Genomic DNA, 10,330 nt, shown 5'->3' with positions numbered 1-10,330 from the left:
CATTACTCAAAAATTATACCAGCTTGGAGAGTAAGAAAAAAAAACTCAAGAATTGGGAGTTAGGACATTAGAAGTTGTATTAGTTTTACTGTCTTGTGATGAGAACTTTTAACATCTACTTTCCTAACAACAACAAATACACAAAAAACAAGTTCATAGATAACAGAGAACAGATTGGTGGTCGCCAGTCAGAGGATAAGAGGAGAAATGTGTGAAGAGTGTCAAAAAGTACAAAATTCCGGTTATAAAATAAGTCATGGGGATGTAATGTACAGCATGGTGACTATAGTTAATAATATAATATTGGATATGTGAAAGTATAATAACTTGCAGAATATATTGGAACCATGTAAACATAAAATAAGACCAGTTTGATTACAAAATAGACTGTGGGGCACCTAGGTGGCTCAGTTGGTTGAGTGTTCAATCCTTGATTTCAGCTCAGGCTATGATCCCAGTGTTGTTAGATCAAGCCCAGCATCTGGAGCATGCTTGGGTCTCTCTCTCTCTCTCTGCATCTGGCCCTCTGTCCCACTCATTCTCTCTCTCTCTCTCTGAGACACACACACACACACACACACACAAATAAAAATTAAAAATAAAAAACAAAATATACTACAAACATTTTAAAAATATTTTGAAAAAGATGAGACAAAATTTGAAAGATTATTTTTGAGATAAAACTGATAATTTGTAATGTTGGATGGAGATGGATGTTAACAAGACCTATTTTAGTGATCACATTGCCATATATGCAAATATAAAATCTGTATGTTGTACACCTCCTGTTGCTATAGTGGTGGGCTCATTTGTTGCGATTATTCACTTAAAATGTTGTGTGACATTAATCATCTCAGTGAACAGCTTCTCTCCAGTAAATTATGTATCTCAAAAAATTTATCTCATGGTTCTTGCATATTTTTCATTGTGCTTAGTACAATACTATAAACCTTGAATAACATCATGGGACACCTATGATATGCCACTAGTGATGTTGTAAGTGTTCCAAAGAAGCAGAGAAACATCATGACATTACAAGAAAAAGTTGAACTTCTTGATATATATGATAGATTGAGATCTGTAGATGGGATTGCCTGCCATTTCAAGATAAATGCATCTAGGTTAAGGACTATTACCAAAAAAAAAAAATTATTTTGTGTAGACATCACTGAAGCTATGCCAGCAGCCATAAAAATCTTGCACTTTTTGTGAGGTATGTTTTTATCTAATACTGAAAATGAGGCTTTTAAAAAGGTTTATTTATTCATTTTGAGAGAGAAAGAGAGACAGAAAAAGAGAGAGAGCACACAAGCAGGGGAAGGGACAGAGAGAGAAGGAAGGAGAGAATCCCAAGCAAGCTCCACACTCTCAGTGCTTGATCTCACAACCATGAGGTCATGACCTAAGTGGAAACCAAGAGTTGGGTGCTTAACTGACTGAGCCATCCAGACACCCCAAATATGAGGTTTTCATGTGGGACATGGAGTACTATAAGAAAGGGAAAGGGGCGCCTGGGTGGCGCAGTCGGTTAAGCATCCGACTTCAGCCAGGTCACGATCTCGCGCTCCGTGAGTTCGAGCCCCGCGTCAGGCTCTGGGCTGATGGCTCGGAGCCTGGAGCCTGTTTCTGATTCTGTGTCTCCCTCTCTCTCTGCCCCTCCCCCGTTCATGCTCTGTCTCTCTCTGTCCCAAAAATAAATAAACGTTGAAAAAAAAATTAAAAAAAAAAAAGAAAGGGAAAGTCATATAACAGCTTAAAGCAAAAGGAAGATTAAGGATCTAAAACTGCAAAATCTGATGAAAGCAAAAGATAGCTTGACAATTTTCATGAGAGGATTGGCTTACAAAATATCAACATAACAGGAAGATCAGCTTCTGCCAACCAAGAGGTAGCAGAAAAGTTTCTAGACACCATTAAAAAATCACTGAGGATAAAGCTTTCAGTTTTTCCCCGTTGAGGATGATGTTAGCTGTGGGCTTTTCATAAATGGCTTTTATGATCTTTAAGTATGTTCCTTCTATCCCGACTTTTTCAAGGGTTTTTATTAAGAAAGGGTGCTGGATTTTGTCGAAGGCCTTTTCTGCATCGATTGACAGGATCATATGGTTCTTCTCTTTTTTTTTGTTAATGTGATGTATCACGTTGATTGATTTGCGAATGTTGAACCAGCCCTGCATACCAGGAATGAATCCCACTTGATCATGGTGAATAATTCTTTTCATATGCCGTTGAATTCGATTTGCTAGTATCTTATTGAGAATTTTTGCATCCATATTCATCAGGGATATTGGCCTGTAGTTCTCTTTTTTTACTGGGTCTCTGTCTGGTTTAGGAATCAAAGTAATACTGGCTTCATAGAATGAGTCTGGAAGTTTTCCTTCCCTTTCTATTTCTTGGAAAAGCTTGAGAAGGATAGGTATTATCTCTGCTTTAAACGTCTGGTAGAACTCCCCTGGGAAGCCATCTGGTCCTGGACTCTTAGTTGTTGGGAGATTTTTGATAACCGATTCAATTTCTTCGCTGGTTATGGGTCTGTTCAAGCTTTCTATTTCCTCCTGATTGAGTTTTGGAAGCGTGTGGGTGTTCAGGAATTCGTCCATTTCTTCCAGGTTGTCCAATTTGTTGGCATATAAGTTTTCATAGTATTCCCTGATAATTGTTTGTATCTCTGAGGGATTGGTTGAAATAATTCCATTTTCATTCATGATTTTATCTATTTGGGTCATCTCCCTTTTCTTTTTGAGAAGCCTGGCTAGAGGTTTGTCAATTTTGTTTATTTTTTCAAAAAACCAACTCTTGGCTTCGTTGATCTGCTCTACAGTTTTTTTAGTTTCTATATTGTTTATTTCTGCTCTGATCTTTATTATTTCTCTTCTTCTGCTGGGTTTTGGCTGCCTTTGCTGTTCTGCTTCTAGTTCCTTTAGGTGTGCTGTTAGATTTTGTATTTGGGATTTTTCTTGTTTCTTGAGATAGGCCTGGATTGCAATGTATTTTCCTCTCAGGACTGCCTTTGCTGCGTCCCAAAGCGTTTGGATTGTTGTATTTTCATTTTCGTTTGTTTCCATATATTTTTTAATTTCTTCTCTAATTGCCTGGTTGACCCACTCATTCGTTAGTAGGGTGTTCTTTAACCTCCATGCTTTTGGAGGTTTTCCAGACTTTTTCCTGTGGTTGATTTCAAGCTTCATGGCATTGTGGTCTGAAAGTAAGCATGGTATAATTTCAATTCTTGTAAACTTATGAAGGGCTGTTTTGTGACCCAGTATATGATCTATCTTAGAGAATGTTCCATGTGCACTCGAGAAGAAAGTATATTCTGTTGCTTTGGGATGCAGAGTTCTAAATATATCTGTCAAGTCCATCTCATCCAATGTCTCATTCAGGGCCCTTGTTTCTTTATTGACCGTGTGTCTAGATGATCTATCCATTTCTGTAAGTGGGGTGTTAAAGTCCCCTGCAATTACCACATTCTTATCAATAAGGTTGCTTATGTTTATGAGTATTGTTTTATATATTTGGGGGCTCCGGTATTCGGTGCATAGACATTGATAATTGTTAGCTCTTCCTGATGGATAGACCCTGTGACTATTATATAATGTCCTTCTTCATCTCTTGTTATAGCCTTTAATTTAAAGTCTAGTTTGTCTGATATGAGTATGGCTACTCCAGCTTTCTTTTGGCTTCCAGTCGCATGATAAATAGTTCTCCATCCCCTCACTCTCAATCTAAAGGTGTCCTCAGGTCTAAAATGAGTCTCTTGTAGACAGCAAATAGATGGGTCTTGTTTTTTTATCCATTCTGATACCCTATGTCTTTTGGTTGGCGCATTTAATCCATTTACATTCAGTGTTATTATAGAAAGATATGGGTTTAGAGTCATTGTGATGTCTGTATGTTTTATGCTTATAGTGATGTCTCTGGGACTTTGTCTCACAGGGTCCCCCTTAGGATCTCTTGTAGGGCTGGTTTAGTGGTGACAAATTCCTTCAGTTTTTGTTTGTTTGGGAAGACCTTTATCTCTCCTTCTATTCTAAATGACAGACTTGCTGGATAAAGGATTCTTGGCTGCATTTTTTTTCTGTCTAGCACCCTGAAAATCTCGTGCCAATTCTTTCTGGCCTGCCAAGTTTCAAAAGAGAGATCAGTCACGAGTCTTATAGGTCTCCCTTTATATGTGAGGGCACGTTTACCCCTTGCTGCTTTCAGAATTTTCTCTTTATCCTTGTATTTTGCCAGTTTCACTATGATATGTCATGCAGAAGATCGATTCAAGTTACATCTGAAGGGAGTTCTCTGTGCCTCTTGGATTTCAATGCCTTTTTCCTTCCCCAGTTCAGGGAAGTTCTCAGCTATGATTTCTTCAAGTACCCCTTCAGCACCTTTCCCTCTCTCTTCCTCCTCTGGGATACCAATTATGCGTATATTATTTCTTTTTAGTGTATCACTTAGTTCTCTAATTTTCCCCTCATACTCCTGGATTTTTTTATCTCTCTTTTTCTCAGCTTCCTCTTTTTCCATAACTTTATCTTCTAGTTCACCTATTCTCTCCTCTGCCTCTTCAAGCCGAGCTGTGGTGGTTTCCATTTTGTTATGCATTTCGTTTAAAGCGTTTTTCAGCTCCTCGTGACTGTTCCTTAGTACCTTGATCTCTGTAGCAAGAGATTCTCTGCTGTTCTGTATACTGTTTTCAAGCCCAGCGATTAATTTTATGACTATTATTCTAAATTCACTTTCTGTTATATTATTTTTCCCTGAGATCAGGAACACGACAAGGATGCCCACTCTCACCGCTGCTGTTTAACATAGTGCTGGAAGTTCTAGCATCAGCAATCAGACAACAAAAGGAAATCAAAGGCATCCAAATTGGCAAAGATGAAGTCAAGCTTTCGCTTTTTGCAGATGACATGATATTATACATTGAAAGTCCGATAGTCTCCACCAAAAGTCTGCTAGAACTGATACAGGAATTCAGCAAAGTTGCAGGATACAAAATCAATGTACAGAAATCAGTTGCATTCTTATACACTAACAATGAAGCAACAGAAAGACAAATAAAGAAACTGATCCCATTCAAAATTGCACCAAGAAGCATAAAATACCTAGGAATAAATCTAACCAAAGATGTAAAGGATCTGTATGCTGAAAACTATAGAAAGCTTATGAAGGAAATTGAAGAAGATTTAAAGAAATGGAAAGACATTCCCTGCTCATGGATTGGAAAAATAAATATTGTCAAAGTGTCAATACTACCCAAAGCTATCTACACATTCAATGCAATCCCAATCAAAATTGCACCAGCATTCTTCTCGAAACTAGAACAAGCAATCCTAAAATTCATATGGAACCACAAAAGGCCCCGAATAGCCAAAGGAATTTTGAAGAAGAAGACCAGAGCAGGAGGCATCACAATCCCGGACTTTAGCCTCTACTACAAAGCTGTCATCATCAAGACAGCATGGTATTGGCACCAAAACAGACACATAGACCAATGGAATAGAATAGAAACCCCAGAACTAGACCCACAAACGTATGGCCAACTCATCTTTGACAAAGCAGGAAAGAACATCCAATGGAAAAAAGACAGCCTCTTTAACAAATGGTGCTGGGAGAACTGGACAGCAACATGCAGAAGGTTGAAACTAGACCACTTTCTCACACCATTCACAAAAATAAACTCAAAATGGATAAAGGACCTAAATGTGAGACAGGAAACCATCCAAACCTTAGAGGAGAAAGCAGGAAAAGACCTCTCTGACCTCAGCCGTAGCAATCTCTTACTCGACACATCCCCAAAGGCAAGGGAATTAAAAGCAAAAGTGAATTCCTGGGACCTTATGAAGATAAAAAGCTTCTGCACAGCAAAGGAAACAACCAACAAAACTAAAAGGCAACCAACGGAATGGGAGAAGATATTCGCAAATGACATATCGGACAAAGGGCTAGTATCCAAAATCTATAAAGAGCTCACCAAACTCCACACCCAAAAAACAAATAATCCAGTGAAGAAATGGGCAGAAAACATGAATAGACACTTCTCTAAAGAAGACATCCGGATGGCCAACAGGCACATGAAAAGATGTTCAGCGTCGCTCCTTATCAGGGAAATACAAATCAAAACCACACTCAGGTATCACCTCACGCCAGTCAGAGTGGCCAAAATGAACAAATCAGGAGACTATAGATGCTGGAGAGGATGTGGAGAAACGGGAACCCTCTTGCACTGTTGGTGGGAATGCAAATTGGTGCAGCCGCTCTGGAAAGCAGTGTGGAGGTTCCTCAGAAAATTAAAAATAGACCTACCCTATGACCCAGCAATAGCACTGCTAGGAATTTATCCAAGGGATACAGGAGCACTGATGCATAGGGCCACTTGTACCCCAATGTTCATAGCAGCACTCTCAACAATAGCCAAATTATGGAAAGAGCCTAAATGTGGATCAACTGATGAATGGATAAAGAAATTGTGGTTTATATACACAATGGAATATTACGTGGCAATGAGAAAAAATGAAATATGGCCTTTTGTAGCAACGTGGATGGAACTGGAGTGTGTGATGCTAAGTGAAATAAGCCATACAGAGAAAGACAGATACCATATGGTCTCACTCTTATGTGGATCCTGAGAAACTTACCAGGAACCCATGGGGGAGGGGAAGGAAAAAAAAAAAGAGGTTAGAATGGGAGAGAGCCAAAGCATAAGAGACTGTTAAAAACTGAGAACAAACTGAGGGTTGATGGGGGGTGGGAGGGAGGAGAGGGTGGGTGATGGGTATTGAGGAGGGCACCTTTTGGGATGAGCACTGGGTGTTGTATGGAAACCAATTTGTCAATAAATTTCAGAAAAAAAAAAAAGAGAAAAAAAAATCACTGAGGAGAGAGGGAGTTGCGGCAAGATGGCGGCTTAGGAGGACACTGGGCTCACCGCACATCCTGCTGATCACTTAGATTCCATCTACACCTACCTAAATAACCCAGAAAACCGCCAGAGGATTAGCAGAACGGAGTCGCCGGAGCCAAACGCAGACGAGAGGCCCACGGAAGAGGGTAGGAAGGGCGGCGAGGCGGTGCGCGCTCCACGGACTGGCGGGAGGGAGCCGGGGCGGAGGGGCGGCTCGCCAGCCAAGCAGAGCCCCCGAGTCGGGCTTGCAAAAGCGGAGGGGCCTGACGGACTGTGTTCCCACAACAAGCGTGTCTTAGCGTCTGGGAGGTCATAAGTTAACAGCTCTGCTCGGAAAGTGGGAAGGCTGGAGGACAAAGGGAGGAAGAGCTGCTGAGCCCCCTGACAACAGAGCTCAGTTTGGTGGGGAACAAGGGCGCTCGCCAGCGCCATCTCCCCCACCCATCCCCCAGCCGAAATCCCAAAGGGAACTGGTTCCTGCCAGGGAACTTGCTCGCTCCGCGCAAACACCCAACTCTGCGCTTCTGCGGAGCCAAACCTCCGGCAGCGGATCTGACTCCCTCCAGCTGCCACAGGGCCTCTCCTGAAGTGGATCACCTAAGGAGAAGCGATCTAAGCCTGCCCCTCCTGCCCCCGAGCACCTTGCCTACCCACCCCAGGTAATACGCCAGATCCCCAGCATCACAAGCCTGGCAGGGTGCAAGTAGCCCAGACGAGCCACACCACCCCACAGTGAATCCCGCCCCTAGGAGAGGGGAAGAGAAGGCACACACCAGTCTGACTGTGGCCCCAGCGGTGGGCTGGGGGCAGACATCAGGTCGGACTGCGGCCCCGCCCACCAACTCCAGTTATACACCACAGCAGAGGGGAAGTGCCCTGCAGGTCCTCACCATACCAGGGACTATCCAAAATGACCAAGCGGAAGAATTCCCCTCAGAAGAATCTCCAGGAAATAACAACAGCTAATGAGCTGATCAAAAAGGACTTAAATAACATAACAGAAAGTGAATTTAGAATAATAGTCATAAAATTAATCGCTGGGCTTGAAAACAGTATACAGGACAGCAGAGAATCTCTTGCTACAGAGATCAAGGGACTAAGGAACAGTCACGAGGAGCTGAAAAACGCTTTAAACGAAATGCATAACAAAAGGGAAACCACCACAGCTCGGCTTGAAGAGGCAGAGGAGAGAATAGGTGAACTAGAAGATAAAGTTATGGAAAAAGAGGAAGCTGAGAAAAAGAGAGATAAAAAAATCCAGGAGTATGAGGGGAAAATTAGAGAACTAAGTGATACACTAAAAAGAAATAATATACGCATAATTGGTATCCCAGAGGAGGAAGAGAGAGGGAAAGGTGCTGAAGGGGTACTTGAAGAAATCATAGCTGAGAACTTCCCTGAACTGGGGAAGGAAAAAGGCATTGAAATCCAAGAGGCACAGAGAACTCCCTTCAGACGTAACTTGAATCGATCTTCTGCATGACATATCATAGTGAAACTGGCAAAATACAAGGATAAAGAGAAAATTCTGAAAGCAGCAAGGGGTAAACGTGCCCTCACATATAAAGGGAAACCTATAAGACTCGTGACTGATCTCTCTTTTGAAACTTGGCAGGCCAGAAAGAATTGGCACGAGATTTTCAGGGTGCTAGACAGAAAAAAATGCAGCCAAGAATCCTTTATCCAGCAAGTCTGTCATTTAGAATAGAAGGAGAGATAAAGGTCTTCCCAAACAAACAAAAACTGAAGGAATTTGTCACCACTAAACCAGCCCTACAAGAGATCCTAAGGGGGACCCTGTGAGACAAAGTCCCAGAGACATCACTATAAGCATAAAACATACAGACATCACAATGACTCTAAACCCGTATCTTTCTATAGTAACACTGAATGTAAATGGATTAAATGCGCCAACCAAAAGACATAGGGTATCAGAATGGATAAAAAAACAAGACCCATCTATTTGCTGTCTACAAGAGACTCATTTTAGACCTGAGGACACCTTTAGATTGAGAGTGAGGGGATGGAGAACTATTTATCATGCGACTGGAAGCCAAAAGAAAGCTGGAGTAGCCATACTTATATCAGACAAACTAGACTTTAAATTAAAGGCTGTAACAAGAGATGAAGAAGGACATTATATAATAGTTACAGGGTCTATCCATCAGGAAGAGCTAACAATTATAAATGTCTATGCACTGAATACCGGAGCCCCCAAATATATAAAACAATTACTCATAAACATAAGCAACCTTATTGATAAGAATGTGGTAATTGCAGGGGACTTTAACACCCCACTTACAGAAATGGATAGATCATCTAGACACACGGTCAATAAAGAAACAAGGGCCCTGAATGAGACATTGGATCAGATGGACTTGACAGATATATTTAGAACTCTGCATCCCAAAGCAACAGAATATACTTTCTTCTCGAGTGCACATGGAATATTCTCCAAGATAGATCATATACTGGGTCACAAAACAGCCCTTCATAAGTTTACAAGAATTGAAATTATACCATGCTTACTTTCAGACCACAATGCTATGAAGCTTGAAATCAACCACAGAAAAAAGTCTGGAAAACCTCCAAAAGCATGGAGGTTAAAGAACACCCTACTAACGAATGAGTGGGTCAACCAGGCAATTAGAGAAGAAATTTAAAAATATATGGAAACACACTAAAATGAAAATACAACAATCCAAACGCTTTGGGACGCAGCAAAGGCAGTCCTGAGAGGAAAATACATTGCCATCCAGGCCTATCTCAAGAAACAAGAAAAATCCCAAATACAAAATCTAACAGCACACCTAAAGGAACTAGAAACAGAACAGCAAAGGCAGCCTAAGCCCAGCAGAAGAAGAGAAATAATAAAGATCAGAGCAGAAATAAACAGTATAGAAACTAAAAAAACTGTAGAGCAGATCAACGAAGCCAAGAGTTGGTTTTTTGAAAAAATAAACAAAATTGACAAACCTCTAGCCAGGCTTCTCAAAAAGAAAAGGGAGATGACCCAAATAGATAAAATCATGAATGAAAATGGAATTATTACAACCAATCCCTCAGAGATACAAACAATTATCAGGGAATACTATGAAAACTTATATGCCAACAAATTGGACAACCTGGAAGAAATGGACAAATTCCTGAACACCCACACGCTTCCAAAACTCAATCAGGAGGAAATAGAAAGCTTGAACAGACCCATAACCAGCGAAGAAATTGAATCGGTTATCAAAAATCTCCCAACAAATAAGAGTCCAGGACCAGATGGCTTCCCAGGGGAATTCTACCAGACGTTTAAAGCAGAGATAATACCTATCCTTCTCAAGCTTTTCCAAGAAATAGAAAGGGAAGGAAAACTTCCAGACTCATTCTATGAAGCCAGTATTACTTTGATTCCTAAACCAGATAGAGACCCAGTAAAAAAAG

The sequence above is a fragment of the Prionailurus bengalensis genome, chromosome X, assembly GCF_016509475.1.
Source record: "Prionailurus bengalensis isolate Pbe53 chromosome X, Fcat_Pben_1.1_paternal_pri, whole genome shotgun sequence".
Classification (NCBI taxonomy): Eukaryota; Metazoa; Chordata; class Mammalia; order Carnivora; family Felidae; genus Prionailurus; species Prionailurus bengalensis.
Note: the sequence above shows the minus strand (reverse complement) of the source record.